An 18650-nucleotide genomic window follows, 5' to 3' on the forward strand; every position below is an offset into this window, starting at 1 on the left:
ATGAAAAATAGTTGAGTTTTTTATAAGTTATAAGGCCATTAATGTGATAGGGATCTATAGTATGGGATTGTGCAATAGATATTATTGAAATTACTATAATAATAAGATAATTTTACATTTATTTATTATAGAATATGACTATAAGATATGTTGCAATTTGCAAACATTTGCCATTCATTAAGTTGAGAGAGAGATTAGGAGAAGAGTAGGTCTCCCAATTGATCCACTCCTTGTAAAATTTATGATTGAAGTAGTTTTTAAATCATGTGAAAATTTAATCTCAATTTTAATCACAAGAAACTCTAAACCACTTACTATATAGGAAAAAAAAGAGAATTTGCTAGTTAGATTTCCACATAACTAGAAAGAGTCTAATATAGGAAAAATCAAACTTTACTAGATTGCCAATCTAGAAACATAGTTTCCAATATAGAAACATTTTTCTAGTTAACTTACCATATAGAAAGCTTTTTTTGGTTAACTTACTATATAGGAAGTTTATTATCATAACTATCTATATAGTAACTTTATAAAAAAAAGTTACTATATAGTAACTTCAGAAATAGACATTATCTATATAGTAACTTCATTGAAAAAGTTACCATATAAGAAATTATAACATATCACATCTATGTAGTAACTTTATCATATAAACTTAGCATATAGGAGGCATATAATGACATAATCAAATCTCATAGAATGCCATTTTAGTATTTTTATATAAGTAATAATAGAAAAATACTTGATTTAAAAAGTGATTTTAATAAAGTAAAAGTGAATAATAGAATTTTTGCCAATTAAGTAGCAAACTATAATGTGAAATCCAAATTGTCTCTATTCTACTACACTAACATTATCTAGCTTAAACTTCCAATGACTGTATCTTTTATTATAACTTGTTTTTGCACCATGAGCCATTGTACACTAAGTAGTGCAACTTGAAGATTATATTTCTCCAATGCTTGCCAGCCAAGCAAAAGAAGCCACTGACCCATCATTGTTGCCAAACCTCCAAGAGCATATAAGAGTTGTCCACCTTCAAACAGGTGAGGAAAACTGAGAATGGCCAATATTCAATGGTGCACTTTTTGACACAATAGAAAAACCCTAATTACAGCAGTAATAAGGTTTGATTTTAGCCAAACAATATTGAATATCTTCATATTTGCTAAGATGAGATAGAACATAGTAGAGGAGAGAGAGAAATTCAATATGCTGCCAAGAAAGTGTTGTAACAGCAACCTCTGTTGTTTCAAAGATAAAAAATAAGGTCACCTGCTGGTTATTAGGGTTCTACTGTCTGAAACCCTAATTTCTGCACCAACACTTGTCAATAACCTCATTTTTAGGGCATCCTGTCATTTTCAGCCCTAGAATCTGCTCAACATCAAGTTGCCTTGCTATCCTAGAGCTTCAGCATCTATCCCTTACTCACAACTAAGTTATCCTTCAGATCTGCCCCCAAAAAACCCAAAATGGGTGAAAAACAACCCAACATGGAAGATACACTTTCATGCAATCCAAAACTAATCCAAACTTGGCATTGATCAATCGGGAGGGTGGAACTAGGTCTAAATATGAGGTGATTCCTTTCCACTCCCTGTTTCCTTCAAGGAAGGAGGTGACTCATCAGCACATGAGTGGGATATGTGCCTATAAGCAACAAGGGAGGGGGGTATAGTGTGCTAGGGGAGATTCCCCACATGACCATATCAAAGGATAGAGTATGATTCTTTTGAACTACGATGCATAGCTACCATGGCCTTTTTCAAAAATACTTTAGCAATAGAGAAGTGATACATGCTATGTATCATGCCAGATCTAACCTATGACAAAGAGGATACATGCAATGCATTCAAATATGTCCTCTGATGTCCCAAACTTCTAAGAAGCATAGGCCTGAACAATACTGGAATAGAGGTCCTGACCTTTGAAAAGTTCTCAATATCCCAAACAAAGAAACTATAATCGGCATATACAACAACTGGAAGAACCAAAATATTTGATGTAAAAATAGTGATTGAAGAGAAACGTGACTAATGTATTATCAAAACTGAAGCACTTTATGCCTAACAACTTTAAGTTTCTTCTCAATGTAAGGACTCACTAATACTATCTCAAAATAAAACTTACCAAGCTTGTGCGATGTTGCAAATTGACAAGCAACAGCATCAGGATATGAGATCCCATTTACATTATGTGCGGCAAGGTAGGACTCAGGAGCATGTGTTTGTATTTGTCAAGTCATGGAATCCAAATGGCACTGGTCAAGGAAAAGTTGCAGTAAATGCAAGAGACTCAAGCATGAAAATCTGCACAATACCATCACTGCATGCAAAAGCAATGTGCAAACTTGAAATGGCTAAACCATGGCCTTGTCGAACCTGCAACGAGTGGCTGAAACTATTGTTGATGTTTGCAAATAGGCAACCATAGAGAGATCCTTGCTTGCATATTAGAGGATACCTTAAGATTAACCCATTTTTTTCAATGCAAGTTCACAATGTAGAATGCATACTATTCATGTTGACCATCATATGTGTCAACACAATTCTCAATTCACTAATTATACTAAATTAGTAGCAGAATTAAGAATAGTGCCAAATAGAAAAAGCTGGTTAAAGCCTGCTTGGGCATGCCTATGCAGGTCAAGGCATAAACCTGTTGGACATCTCCATATCGTGAATCTTCTCAAGATGTTACTACCGCAAAAGAATTTTCACACAGACTACCAAGATGAACATTTATTCCATCTAGGACAAGACTTGAGCCCATTCCAGATCATTGATGTCCTGCATTTGACCTGATAGTCCAATGTTTCAAGTGATTAGCACCTGCTATAACAAAAAAACTTCCATCTGAAGCAACATGAATCCCAATTTTTGGCATGGATATAGTTGTTGCTCTGACTTTGGCTATCAATGCTGCAGAGTTGAAATCCCAGAGGCAAACTAAACCATCTTATGGAAATCCAGCTAAAGCAAGATGTTTTCTTGGGCACCAAAGGCATCATAAAAATTCAGCTGGAGTTTCCATATTTATTCCTATTAACGTATATGTTGATGTTAGTATTTCAAAAACATGTTGCACTAAAAACTTTGGCCTTCCATATTGATTCAAAAGAACAAAAACTTAAATCTTCTGATTCACCCTCATCATTTTCTAGAATGGTCTCTGCAACCTTGGCCTGTGCCCAATGCGGCAACAGGGACACACTGAACTTAAATGTAGGAGTTTTACTACTTGCAAGCTGAGGTCCAATAGTAACAAGAGTACTAGAAGCATCCAACTCTTGTATCTGAGACTTGTCACGTCTCAAGGGGTTTGAAGAAGTATTGTTTAGTTGCCCTTTTGAGTCAGAACTACATCACTTCCACATCATCTTAGTCAAAAGATTAGGAAGCCTCCAAACAAATATGCAACTCTCTCCATTGAACTCTTTGAAAACCATAAATTATCATCACCAAGTGAAAAAGTTATAGTAAAGAAGCCAAGGTCAGCATATATACAACTCTAAAGGCCACCTTAAACTTATCGATATTAGCCGCTTGCAATCAGGCATGAAAGCTATCCCTGTTATTACTTCAGCATGACCTTGCCTCAGGGATAAAATGCTTCCATCTGATATGTCATACATGTGCATGCTCTTATCAGAATGTGATCAGACTACTTATGACCCACTAGGATCAATGCAAACCTACCACAGAAAGGGAAAAAAGACATTAGAAACTATGATGACAAATATTGTACACAAACCCAATGTCTTAAAGATCAAAACTAGCAAATCTGCAAACAGAAAAAGTGAGATATAAAGAGATGTGGCTTTGCCAATTATCTTCAAGTGGTCAACCTTAAGAAGAACAAGGTTCAATCCTTATTATATTGAGCTTTCTTATTTGAAGAGAGTAGAAATCCTTGTAAAAACAACATCAATTTGATCTTGTAACGTGTTCGTTTGTATCATCTAGAACACATCTTAGCAGTCCATCAGAAAGGATGTCTAGAAAGCTCCGCCCGGCACTCCCGTGGAATGTTACGGGTTTTGTGATCTAGGTCTTTCTGTGTCTGCCACGTAGCGGAAGTATCCTAGCCGTTCCCACTTAGGATCGACCGGAATTAGGGTTTTCCTGATGGGTCATTAGCTAATAGCAATTAGTGTCAGACCCGAGCGAACTACTTTACGCAGAAACGCCAAGTCCGAAGCGGATTCACGCTGCACTTGGTTCAAGGAGAATGGGAAACGAGAGGGATGCAAAGCTCAACCTCTCTACCAAAAGGCATAGTCCCATTCCGTTCCCCTAAAACAGCGTAAATCGGGTAAGACGTAACCTTAGGTCATTGTTCGCGTTATTCGTTTTGATGATGATGATCATTCCGCTGTTCTTCGAGATTTTTGAAAAAAGTTCCCGGCTAACCGAGACCACCCAACCGTAGGACAGACCCATGGCCCATCCTCCGCATTTTCCTCGGTTTGTTTTAGTTGTGTAATTATCTAACACATTAATTTGACATGTAACAATCAGCTTCTTTAATTAACCCTGTTAAGCACTGGTTCCTTCACGTAATCTTATCACGTGACATAGAAAAACAACATCAAGAAAGTTCTTTTAACATTTCTTCATTTTATCTTTGAAATACAAGGAGTTCCGCCCGTAGGCTTGTCCATAATCTGCCCGAAGGCTATTTAGTAATCTCCAGGGATCACTATTCCAAGCTTCCGCCCGTCAACTAGTATGCGGGCCTCGAGATCCAATCCCAAGTCACGTTAGCCTCTTGTGCAGGACTCGGAAGGTGAGGGATTTACCGCCAGAGCCCCCCCTGGCACCCAAGCGTCCTCCTACTCCAAGTAGAGCTTAACAGAGAGACCTCTCGCGGTGGGTTCGGTCCACATTCCCGGCGTGGTCAACAACCCCCTTGGTTAGGGTCAGGCAGGCAGTCGGGGGTAACTGAAGCTGCCTCTCCCTTCAGGCCTTTAACCTGAAGTATAGGTACTCATTTAATTTGTAATTTATATTTCAAACAGAGCTCTAAAATCTCTAGCAAGCACAAACATTTCCGTTAATCAACTGAGTTGTTTGGCAAACTACTAAGGAAGTGTTCTTTTCTTTTTGAGTGTATCAGCACTCGTTTCCAAGGTGTCTTGTAACTTGGCAAGATCTCTTACATTCCGGTGTTGGGCATACCCAACTTGGTTAACCCTAAGATGCCTTAGATATGCTAGTTTCTGGTTTACAACTTTCCTTATTTAGAAGGATATCCAAAAATACGTCTTTTTGCAAGATAACCTGCGTAAGGATCTGCCGTCCTTGATGAGGGTTTTTCCCCTCTCTCCTTGTGAATCAATCACAAGAATAAATTATTTCATACATGTTGCGCAAGTCCTGCGATGGAATAATCTGTTTAGATTCTTTAAGTTGACGTATGTCAGGCCTAGGGTTTCTTCTTTTAAGAACCTTAGGGACAAACCCTAGTTTCTTATCTTTATGAATTTATTTTCCTACAATAAGGAAAGTAGTCAAGTGTTTAGGGTATGAATGTTTCTATGTTTAGATTGGTTCAGTTATCTTTTGGAAGGTAATATTAATCGTCTTGTCACGGTTTTACTATCCTTGTGACAATTTACTTTCCCAATCAATACAGTTTAATTTGGCATATAGCCTAATGCCAAGGTGATACAAAGAGCGACAATACTCCTTGGGACAAAAAGGCCTAGGTGTGAAATTGGTGTATACACACTTTGTTAGTCCCCAAGTCCTCAAATAGCAAGGGAAAAGTATTAATAGAGTGTCATCCAGCAATCCCCCATTACATTTTCTTTCCAAATGAGTTCGTATATCTAATTTTTATACTTGTTAATTCCTAACATTTAACTTCTGTTTTCTTTAAAGATGAACTCATGCCAAATAACAACAATTGCCTTGCTAAGATGTGCAACTAGCAAAGATAACTCCCTAGTAATTTGAGCATCAAAAGAAACCTTTCATGAATTTAGCCATTTACCATGATTCGTTGCGAAAGGAATAAGACTAATGGTGCAAGATATAATTTCTACACCTTAGGATTTAACTAAAATATATTACTATAGTAAATGGATAATCTTGCTCGTAATTTATAATGCTTGATGCAATTTGAAGAAAGCTAAGTTCTATACATTGTCATTCCTAAGTTAAACTGCTTCGTTACAAATAACTCGAATAAATATATCCTATCCTTAACATTTTTCCCTTGCATGATCGACTTAAAACCGAATTAAAGCCAAGAAGATAAACCTGGCTTTGAGGTGAGATATCCACATGGATACCGGGGGATGACCCTCCCACACCTACACCTTGGACTTTCTTTGGCGGCATCGTAGTTCGAATGTGAGATAGCCTTTTCCTCTTTCTTCTGGAATTCCACCGTCTTGTCCTTCCTTCCCTTTCTTTTGTCTTTTTCCCACTCTTCCTCCTTCGCTCCTTCTTTTCACTCCCTTTACTTTCCCTCCCTATCTTTTATCTCACAGCTATTTTTCTCTTACGGGATACCATCTGAGTCCATGATGATGGTTTGGATTTTTAGGTCCGGGGGTTGGGGGGGGGAAATAATGGGGATACGGGGGGGGGGATTAGGAAAAAAAAAACTTAGGGAGTTGTGGGAAAATGAGAGTTATGAGGGGGGGGGACAAAAGGGGGTTTAGGGAGGATTAAACCTGAGGGGGGAAAACAATGGCGGCTTAGGGGGGAGTTAAACCCGGGGGGGGAACAAAGGGGGTTTAGGGGGGAATTAAACCCAGGAGGGGGGAGAACAAAGAGGGTTTAGGGGGGAATTAAACCCGGGGGGGGGGGGGGAACAAAGGGGGTTTAGAAAAAGCATAAGGGGGGGTGAAAGGGGGCTAAGAAGGTTCTTTAGAAGCTTCCCTCCAGGAAGCTTCTAAAGCTTCCACGTGGGAGGGGGAAAAGGTTATTAGGCAAACTGTGGCAGCGAGTGGAGGCATGCTGATCTAGCGGCGAGTGAAGGTGTGATGGTCAGGCGGCGAGGCCTCAGCGTTCTCCCGTTCCTCCCTCATGACGCAGCAGCGACACGGATTCCTCCGACCCTTCTTCCTTTATTCCGCATGGCTACAGCCTCCTCCCAACTCCAGCTGCCCCCCCTTATTTAAATAGTGGAGGGGAGGGGGATCTTCCCTCCCTACGTGTCGACATGCATGTCCTCCCTCCCTCCATAAGGCTCCAACAAGGAGCTTAATGTCTCCTACTATTTCCCTCCCCCTCCAACTCGTCAGTCATCTGGAGGGATAAGGGGGGAAATAAAAAAAAATTCCATTAATCCAATTCATTTAACGTGGAATATTACATTCTCTCCCCCTTGGAGGAATCGAGATGTCCTCATCTCGAGATAAATTGGGGATATTGATGGTTGAGAGAGCTTTCATCTATCCAAGTGGCATCCTCTTCGGGATAATCTTTCCACTGGACAAGGCATTCTTCCAAGGTTCTAGATCTTAACTGTCTTTCCCTAACATCTAAGATCCTTTCCGGCCTTAGTTCAAGGACTCCTTGACTAGGCATTACAATTTGTTGGTCATCAAGTACATGATTAGGGTTGGGTATATATTTTTTCAATAGGCTGATATGGAATACATTGTGAACCTTTAGGTTCTCAGGGAGTTGCAATCTATAAGCATTGGGTCTTAGGCATTTGAGGATTTTGTACGGCCCACAATACCTTGGACTTAGCTTCTTGCATTCTCCTAGGGATAGAGAACTCTTTTTAGGGCGTACACGAATGAAGACCATGTCTCCTTCTTCGAAGACTCTATCTTGACGCTTCAAATCTGCGTATGCCTTTTGCCTATCCTTGGCCGCTTGTATGTCTTGTCTTATTGACCTTATTTGATCATCCATGTCCTCCAACATTTGTCTTGAAGCTTCAACTCTTAGGGTTGGATCAGAAAAGTTTAGGGGACTTCGACAATCATGACCATACAATGCCTGAAAAGGGGTCATTTGAATGCTCTGCTGGTAAGAAGCATTGTAGGCAAATTCAAGTAATGGCAAGTATTGAATCCACCTCTTCGGCTCTCGACAGCAGTATGCCCTAAGCATATCCTCAATGATTTGATTTACTCGCTCTGTTTGGCCATTCGTTTGGGGATGGTAGGCGGTGCTAAATCAGAGTTGAGTCCCAATAGCTTCAAAGATAGCTCTCCAGAAGTGTAATGTGAAGAGAGAATCTCGATCACTAATGATTCTTCTAGGTAACACATGTAGCTTGAATATCTCCTTGATAAACAATCTTGCAATGTCGGAGGCTTTATAATTTGTCTTTACTGGAATTAGGTGTGCAACCTTGGTAAGCATGTCAACCACAACCATAATGGAATTGTATCCACCTTGGACTTGGGGTAAGCCCACGACAAAATCCATACTGATGAATTCCCATTTCATTTGGGGAATGTCAAGCGGTTGCAATTTCCCTGGCATCATGACATATTCGGCCTTGATACGTTGGCAAGACAAACATTCAGTGACATACTTGAGAACGTCACCTTTAAGCCTCTCCCAATGGTAGCTCTTCCTAACTGCATTAAGAGTTTTAGCATAGCCAGGATGTCCTGCGAAAGGAGAATCATGAGCTTCCCATAATATCTTCTGCTTAAGTGACTGGCTTGCTAGTATACACAGCCTTGTTCTATAGTAGACAAGTCCATTATCAATGGAAAATTCCTGATACTTAGCTTGCAACTTCTGATTCTGCTCCTTGGTAGATATCTCCTTTATCATTGTTTGGTAGGCCAAATCATGGCATGCTTCCTCTCTAGCTAGTTCAAGTATAGGGTTGTTTGGCATAGATACCTTTGTAGCCAGAGATCTAGCCGTTGATGGATTCTGCAAGATTAGGGAATTTAGGAATGCCTTGCGACTGAGTGCATCGGCAACTACATTCTCTTTCCCTGGTCGGTACTTGATTTCAAAATCATATTCCTCCAATACTTCAATCCACCGACGTTGCCTCATGTTGAGCTCGTTCTGGGTAAAATTCCATTTGAGACTCTTATGATCGGTTACTAGAGTAAACTTGTTACCCAACAGGTAGTGTCTCCAAAGTTTTAGAGCATGGATGATAGCTAGTAATTCCAGATCATACGTGGCATAATTCTTTTCATGACTCTTCAATTTCCTTGAAGAGTATGCTACTGGATGACCTTCCTGCATAAGTACACATCCCAAGGCAAGAATGCTAGCATTAGTTACTACCTCGAAGTCCTTATTGAGGTCAGGAAGTTTTAGAATAGGTGCTGATACCAAACTTTGCTTCAGTTTGTCGAAGCTATTTTGTTCGGAAGTTGACCATGTAATGGAAGTCTGCTTCTTTAGTAGATCTGTAAGGGGTGCTGCAATCAAAGCATAGTTTTTTATAAAGACCCTATACCATCCTGTCAATCCAAGAAAGCTACGTATTTCTTTGACGGATACTGGTATTGGCCATTCAAGCACATCTCTGACTTTGGCTGGGTCTACTGATATTCCCTCTGATGATACTATGAATCCCAGATATTCAATCTGACGCTTGAAGAATGCACACTTCTTCATTTTTGCATACAGCTTATGAGACCTCATTGTCTCAAGGACAATCCGAAGTTGAGGTTCATGATCTTCTTCCTGTTTGGAATAGACTAAAGTGTCATCGAAGAAGACAAGCACGAAATCATCAAGATATGGTCTAAAAATATCCTGCATTAATCTATTGAAGGTGGAAAGTGCATTCGTAAGCCCGAATGACATAACCAGGAACTCAAAGTGCCCATATCTTGTATTGAAGGCCATCTTTGGAATATATTCTTCCTTGATCCTTATCTGATAATAACCTGACCTGAGATCAATCTTGGAGAAGATCTTTGCACCTTGAAGACGATCAAGAAGCTCATCTATTCTAGGAATAGGATACTTCTTCTTGACTGTTGATTGATTCAACCCTCGGTAATCAATACATAGTGGAAGTGTCCCATATTTCTTTTTCTAGAATAGTACTGGAGCTCCCCACGGTGAGTTGCTAGGCCAGATGTAACCCTAAACCAACAGTTGCTTGAGCTATTCCTTCAACTCAATTGCTTCTGGTATGGACATTCTATAAGGTCTCTTTGCAATTGGTGCAGCTCCAGGCACTAGCCTAATCTCATGATCTACTTCTCTTGGAGGCAGAAGTTCAATCAATTCCTCAGGGAATATGTCAGCGTATTCCTTTAGCCAAGAAGGTCCTTCATGAGACTCTTGCTTTTGATCTAACTTGTTGAGTTTGATCAGGTAAACGGGTAATCCTTTTCTGACTCCTTTAATAATCCAAGATACTTTGGCTAATTGGATTCTTGGCACTCCTGCCTCACCTTGAGTTGTGACAAGTTCCCTTTTAGAGTTTCGAAGGGAAACTTGACCCTTTCCACAGTGGATGTGGGCGTCATTAGGCTTAAGCCAATCCATCCCGAGTAGACACTCATGGATATCTAAATTCATGACTAGTTCTACACACATTAGAGCAGTGGCTGAGGAGTCTTTCAAACTATTAAGTTATCAGTTTGTGCAGAGCCTACTTCCAATCTACCCTGAGAATCAAGATGTTTGGAGTCTTAAGCCCTTTACAGAAGCACCTTCTGTGAGTCTTCTTTTTTTGTGTTGCTGTGTATTCGGGAACATGTTCATGTCAAGAGGGGACTGAAAGTTCTTGCTATATACAAAGTGGTAGTTCGGGACTTGACCAGGCTGAGGTAAATGATATTTATATCCAGAAGTGACTGTAAGTTAATTAAGGCCAACAGGGACCGGTAGGAGGTCTGATATTGTATGCAGAAGAGGACTCCATATCTTTGCAGTGCATGTCATGCAATTGAAGTTAGAGTAAGCTGGAGCAAGTTAAATAATGAATATCTATGTTAGTTCCAACTCACTTGAGTTTATGTATCTGAAATCTGTGCGAAGGGGTTTCGTATTCCAAATATGAAGCAACAATGATAGGCTTTGTGGCCTACTAAACTCCTACTTTGTAAGGATTCCTGAAAATTTGTTCACAGACATTATTTCTTAGTAGAATTTATCAAGTGCCAATGGAAAAACTGAATTCAAGCATCTGTATGTAAAACTGAATGTGTTCAGATTTTTCTGAACATGAGCTTCATGTAACTCACTTGACAAGAAAGATAATGTACTTTGGCATCAGCAATTCAATTTTCTTCTTGTTAGTCTCTTCCATTGCTGTATCTTGAACCCCGTGTTCTGCAGCCCTTGCATGAACTCTACGACAACGTGCGGCGACTTCCCAACCGCCTGTAGGAAATTCCCAAGGAACAGTAGGGTGCCTGCCAGCTCATGGCTCGGGCCGGGCAGCAATAGTGTATGCTTGTTCCTGCTACTACTGCTGATAGCAGGCATGGCTTGTCGTCTCCCTTGGCAATACCAGCGTAGCGGTGCAGGCCTCTAATGTCCAAGTTGACTTGACTCTGGATTGGAGATACTCGTATAGCAACACATGGCTTTCTCAACCGCTATTCGATGCAGGTGAAGCTGACATCCAGGTGCTTGGGATGCAGGCAGGGGTCTCAACAAATATCAAAGAGGAAAGAGGATAATTGCAATTCATCATTCTTCAATGTGGGACTTACATTCAAGATCTGAATGTGCAATTGCATGGTGATAGTTCCTAGTTTTATCAACGGTATGATGTGTCAACCATTTTCTAACCTGTTTTCTGTAGCTGTTTCTTCAAATAGGGCAATGTCCTGTTTTCTAGTTACATATATTAGCTTACATTTTACGGATCTCCCATATTTATGTCCTTATGTAGCTGAAGTACTTATAGCTAGTACATTGGGTTTGTGGCTAACTCTCTGAATAGGCATGCAATGTGAATGAACATCAAGACATTTGGTGCACAAGCCTAAAGTCAAAGATCCAAGATCCAAGTGAGTTGCCATATCAGGAGCTTTGGCCACATCAGGGTTAGTCAGTGACAATAGAAGCAATTGGATGCAAGAGTAAATGCAAATACATTATTGAGTTTGGCAGCTGAATTTTTGAAGATTATTTCGGCTATGTCATCTGTATTCAATCCAGGGTATAAGGTGAGCTTGCCATGATGGGAGATGCCATGAGTTCCATCCTGTTATTAAATCTCTTAGATTATTTAGTCTGGCACCTGAAGTGGTAGTCACATTGGACACTTCAGTTTTTAAGTCGGTTTAGGCGTTTTGGGCTGCAACAGGGCCAGACCTAGTAGAGGCAGGAGCCACAACATCAAATTTAGTAAGCTACATGATTGAGAGGATTCAGTTAGATGCAGTTAGATTGTTGTAGGTTTAAGTTGGTTGGGCATCGGTACTGTATATCATTCTTTAATGATTCTTGTAGATTATTCAGTAAGGTAGTTGAAATGGTTTTTTTGCATGCAGTTTGTTTTGTATTTTTCACTTCAGACTCATATTGGACCTATGTTCTTGCAAAAACAATTTTGCTTATTGAGCTATGTTAATATAAGTGAGCTTTTGGTGTGAGCTCAATGGAGAAGGTAGGCATCTAGTGGGCAGCATCATATCATGACGTGGGATACATTCTACTTCCATTTTTAATCTCCTTTGGTCATAGGAGAATTTGCATACTATGGACTTGGGTGTACTCTTGTTTGGCATAATGGAGTACCTAGATGGGTTGATTGTTCAGGATTGTTGGATTGCTATAGTTTGTATGGGTGCTGAGTTGGTGGGTTGGCACAGCATAGTCTGGAAGTGCAAGGACAATAGTTGAGCGCCCAAGCACAAGGGCCATCTAGAAGAACATCCCCAGGCGCAACAAGAGGCCAGGACACTCTGATGTCTGGCAAGCCCTTGGTCAACTCACATTTGGGGATACCCTAAAATACTTGTAAGCTTCTTTGATGCACTACTGTTGCATTTTATGATCCTTGTAGTGCATTATGACAATTTTGAAGAGCCCCTCTCATGCATTTTTCTAGAACCAGCAACTGCTCACATTTGGGGATATCCTAAAATCCTTGTAAGCTTCTTTGGTGCACTCCTGATGCATTTGTGATCCTTGTAGTGCATCATGACAATTTTGGAGAAGAGCATTTCTCATGCATTTTGTAGAATTACCAATTGTCTTGAATGAAATAATGCCTTGGAGCTGTGACCCTTATGGGTGCTAACATTAATGCCATTCAAATTCCCCTTTTGGCATTTGGTGGTAGAGACTATCTTGTACATAGATATGATGTTTGCAGGTATTGTGACTTGTACATTCATAGTCTATCATTCCTTTGTCAACATGGTGGTCATTTAAATCATTTTCAAAGTTCATGTTTTGGAGGTAGATATATTTTTTGTCTTATGCTATTGAAGAGTTTGTCTTATAGAGTACTTCTTTGAGCACGCTTGATTTTTGAATTTAGGAACTTTGATGTCATTGAGACATGAGATGATCATTCAGCTTCCATCAGTGCAGCAAAATTTGCTTGTGGTGGTTTCAATTTGCTGAGCGCTAGTGTGGACAAGTATGGCTTCCTCCTAAAGTCATGGTTTTTACTTTGAACTTTTAGATTCTCAAGTCTACTTTGTTTTGGCTCAACTGTAAAACCACTTACCTGTAGATCAGTGGTGTTTTGCAACATAGAGGCAACAACAATGGGCATCAAGAGTACACATTATCATCAAGAAATGGCTCTTCATGGCATAGTTTATGATATGGATATTGATCCATACAACAAGATAGCAGTAACTGTTGGACAGGTTGGAAGTTCTTTTCATGGAAGGTTACCACAAGTTTTATATTGAAACATGATTTGCTAATATGTTAAGTTATTTGTCTTGTATGATTTCAGGATAAGAAGCTGAACATGCTCAATCTTGCTAGTGGGAAGTCTGTAAGATGCTTCAAACTAGAAGGAGAAGTTGGTGAGCCCATAAAAGTATGAACAATGAATTCCTTGTTTTCAATTGCTCAATTTACTGTCAGATGGTGTAAAGAACAGGGAAAAAAAGCTATGTGTGTTTTGATGTTTTATAAATGGTGCATAAGATCTGTAATATTCCACGTTAAATGAATTGGATTAATGGAAAATTTTTTAATTTCCCCCCTTATCCCTCCAGCCGACTAACGAGCTGGAGGGGGAGAGAAATAGTAGGAGACATTAAGCTCCTTGTTGGAGCCTTATGGAGGGAGGGAGAACATGCGTGTCGACACACAGGGAGGGAAGATCCCCCTCCCCTCCACTATTTAAGTGAGGGGGGGCCGCTGGAGTTGGGAGGAGGCTGTAGCCATGCAGAATAAAGGAAGAAGGGTCGGAGGAATCAGTGTCACTGCTGCATCGTGAGGGAGGAACGGGAGAATGCTGAGGCCTCGCCGCCTGACCATCACACCTTCACTCACCGCTGGATCAACATGCCTCCACTCGCTGCCACAGTTTGCCTAATAAGCTTTCCCCCCTCCCACGTGGAAGCTTTACAAGCTTCTTGGGGGGAAGCTTCTAAAGAACCTTCTTAGCCCCCTTTCACCCCCCCCTTATGCTTTTTCTAAACCCCCTTTGTTCCCCCCCCCCCCCCCCGAGTTTAATTCCCCCCCTAAACGCCCTTTGTCCCCCCCCCCCCCCCCCCCGGGTTTAATTCCCCCCTAAGCCCCCATTGTTTTCCCCCCTCGGGTTTAATCCTCCCTACACCCCCTTTTGTCCCCCCCTCATAACTCTCATTTTCCCACAACTCCCTAAGTTTTTTTTTTCCTAATCCCCCCCCCGTATCCCCATTATTATTCCCCCCCCCCCCTCGAACCTAAAAATCCAAACCATCATCATGGCCTCGGATGGTATCCCGTAAGGGAAAAATAGCCATGAGATAAAAGATAGGGAGGGAAAGTAAAGGGAGTGAAAAGAAGGAGTGAAGGAGGAAGAGTGGGAAAAAGACAAAAGAAAGGGAAGGAAGGAGAAGATGGTGGAATTCCAGAAGAAAGAGGAAAAGGCTATCTCACATTCGAACTATGATGCCACCAAAGAAAGTCCAAGGTGTAGCTGCGGGAGGGTCATCCCCCGGTATCCATGTGGATATCTCACCTCAAAGCCAGGTTTTTCTTCTTGGCTTTAATTCGGTTTTAAGTCGATCATGCAAAGGAAAAATGTTAAGGATAGGATATATTTGTTCGAGTTATTTGTAACGAAGGAGTTTAGCTTAGGAATGACAATGTATAGAACTTAGCTTTCTTCAAATTGCATCAAGCATTATAAATTACGAGCAAGATTATCCATTTACTATAGTAATATATTTTAGTTAAATCCTAAGGTGTAGAAATTATATCTTGCACCATTAGTCTTATTCCTTTCGCAACGAATCATGGTAAATGGCTAAATTCATGAAAGGTTTCTTTCGATGCTCAAATTACTAGGGAGTTATCTTTGCTAGTTGCACATCTTAGCAAGGCAATTGTTGTTATTTGGCATGAGTTCATCTTTAAAGAAAACGGAAGTTAAATGTTAGGAATTAACAAGTATAAAAATTAGATATACGAACTCATTTGGAAAGAAAATGTAATGGGGGATTGCTGGATGACACTCTATTAATACTTTTCCCTTGCTATTTGAGGACTTGGGGACTAATAAAGTGTGTATACACCAATTTCACACCTAGGCCTTTTTGTCCTAAGGAGTATTGTCGCTCTTTGTATCACCTTGGCATTAGGCTATATGCCAAATTAAACTGTATTGATTGGGAAAGTGAATTGTCACAAGGATAGTAAAACCATGACAAGACGATTAATATTACCTTCCAAAAGATAACTGAACCAATCTAAACATAGAAACATTTATACCCTAAACACTTGACTACTTTCCTTACCGTAGGGACAATAAATTCATAAAGATAAGAAACTAGGGTTTGTCCCTAAGGTTCTTAAAAGAAGAAACCCTAGGCCTGACATACGTCAGCTTAAAGAATCTAAAAAGATTATTCCATCGCAGGACTTGCGCAACATGTATGAAATAATTTATTCTTGTGATTGATTCACAAGGAGAGAGGGGAAAAACCCTCATCAAGGACGGCAGATCCTTACGCAGGTTATCTTGCAAAAAGACATATTTTTGGATATCCTTCTAAATAAGAAAAGTTGTAAACCAGAAACTAGCATATCTAAGGCATCTTAGGGTTAACCAAGTTGGGTATGCCCTACACCGGAATGAAAGAGATCTTGCCAAGTTACAAGACACCTTGGAAACGAGTGCTAATACACTCAAAAAGGAAAGAACACTTCCTTAGCAGTTTGCCAAACAACTTGGTTGATTAACGAAAATGTTTGTGCTTGCTAGAGATTTTAGAGCTCTGTTTGAAATATAAATTACAAATTAAATGAGTACCTATACTTAAGGTTAAAGGCCTGAAGGGAGAGTCAGCTTCAGTTACCCCTGACTGCCTGCCTGACCCTAACCAAGGGGGTTGTTGACCGCGCCGGGAACGTGGACTGAACCCGCCGCGAGAGGTCTCTCCGTTAAGCTCTACTTGGAGTAGGAGGACGCTTGGGTGCCAGGGGGGGCTCTGGCCGTAAATCCCTCACCTTTCGGGTCTTGCACAAGAGGCTAATGTGACTCGGGATTGGATCTCGAGGCCCGCATACTAGTTGACGGGCGGAGGCTTGGAATAGTGATCCTTGGAGATTACTGAATAGCCTTCGGGCAGATTATGGACAAGCCTACGGGCGGAACTCCTTGTATTTCAAAGATAAAATGAAGAAATGTTAAAAGAACTTGCTTGATGTTGTTTTTCTATGTCACGTGATAAGATTACGTGAAGGAACCGGTGCTTAACAGGGTTAATTAAAGAAGCTGATTGTTATGTGTCAAATTAATGTGTTAGATAATTACACAACTAAAACAAACCGAGGAAAGTGTGGAGGATGGGCCATGGGTCCGTCCTATGGTTGGGTGGTTCCGGTTAGCCGGTAACTTTTTTCAAAAATCTCGAAGAACAGTGGAATGATCATCATCATCAAAACGAATAATGAGAACAATGACCTAAAGTTACGTCTTACCCGATTTACGGTGTTTTAGGGGAACGGAATGGGACTATGCCTTTTGGCAGAGAGGTTGAGCTTTGCATCCCTCTCGTTTCCCATTCTCCTTGAACCAAGTGCAGCGTGAATCGCCTTCGGACCTGGTGTTTCTGCGTAAAGTAGTTCGCTCGAGTCTAACGCTAGTTGCTGTTAGCTAATGACCCATCAAGAAAACCCTAATTCGAGTCAATCCTAAGTGGGAATGGCCAGGATACTTCCGCTACGTGGCAGACGTGGAAAGACCTAGATCACAAAACCCGTAACATTCCACGGGAGTGCCGGGCGGAGCTTTCTAGACATCCTTTCTGATGGACTGCTAAGACGTGTCCTAGATGATACAAACGGACACGTTACAAGTTGTATCAGAGCCGACCAACAACGGAATTGTTTTTATGAGATCTCAATAAAACAAAGTAAATAAATTATTGCTGTCCAAACATTTCCTCATCTTCAATGCTGTCTTGCAGAACTATGAAGTGTGGAACAAGTTTTTGGTGTTTCGGGTCATGTTTATGACTGCAATGCATTCTCCGCTTTATAGACAAAGAATTGGGATGATGAACATCCTGGAGCAGATTTATAATCCATCACCTTTATACATAGAACGAAGATGGACGGGGTCTTCAGGAATCTACTATATAGCCGCCCACCGGTTTGCTTATCTACAGACCAACCTAAAGAGGATCAAGTGGTTGGAAGACTTGAAAGTCATGAAGCTATTCATTTTTGTGGAAGCTCACGTAAATTCAACTTTACATATTCAAGGTCGGAGGGTTGAAATGAACTCATATGTATATGAGGAAGTAACCCGTGTAATCCCAGCCGACAGGATTAAAGTGTTGGGCCGCCATGAGAAGTATGGATTCCTACGAAAAGGGTATCCTGAACTTCCAATGAATTATCGATTCCTAAAGATCCATGACCCAAAACCCTACTATTACACAGTTCCTGTAGACAAATGCAATACAACGTTGTTCTCCCCAAACTGAATGTAATGATTAGATTATCATCACACGAGACATTGTATAAGGCTACGCCCATGTAAATACAAATAAAGACTTCTTTTATCAAAATCTCGCTGTCCATAAGAGTTGTTAAAAAGTTAAGTAGCTTCATTATTTACGAGATAGCTGAACTAAAAATGAAAGATAAGCCATCATCAATTATCAAATAACAACATTAAGAAAACTTTTATCCAGGCACAACCTCAGGTACAGGTTCCAAATTCACCTCCTACATCAAGTACTGCTGTGACCCAGGAGAAGAAGTTCCTCCTCAAGCAGATAAAGCCACCCGAGTTTGACGGGAGAGGCAGTTTCGTCCAGGCTGATGCTGAAATTTGGATTGAATCCATGGAGGATTACTTTGAAGCAGCTGGTACTACACCTACCAATCAGGCCATGCTCACCAAGTTAAAACTCACCGGCGAAGCCAGACTTTGGTGGAAGCAATGGTGCAGGGATCAAGGGATTTCAAAGGGGTCCGTTACCTGGGAGAAGTTAAAGAAAACTGTGCAGGGAAGATATTTGCCACCTGCATATCATATGCAGAAAATGAATGAGTTCTACGAGCTAAAATAGCTAGGACTCACTTTTGACGCAT

This window comes from Lygodium microphyllum, chromosome 8, assembly GCF_053477565.2.
Source record: "Lygodium microphyllum isolate KBCC chromosome 8, Lygodium_microphyllum_v1.1.10, whole genome shotgun sequence".
Classification (NCBI taxonomy): domain Eukaryota; kingdom Viridiplantae; phylum Streptophyta; class Polypodiopsida; order Schizaeales; family Lygodiaceae; genus Lygodium; species Lygodium microphyllum.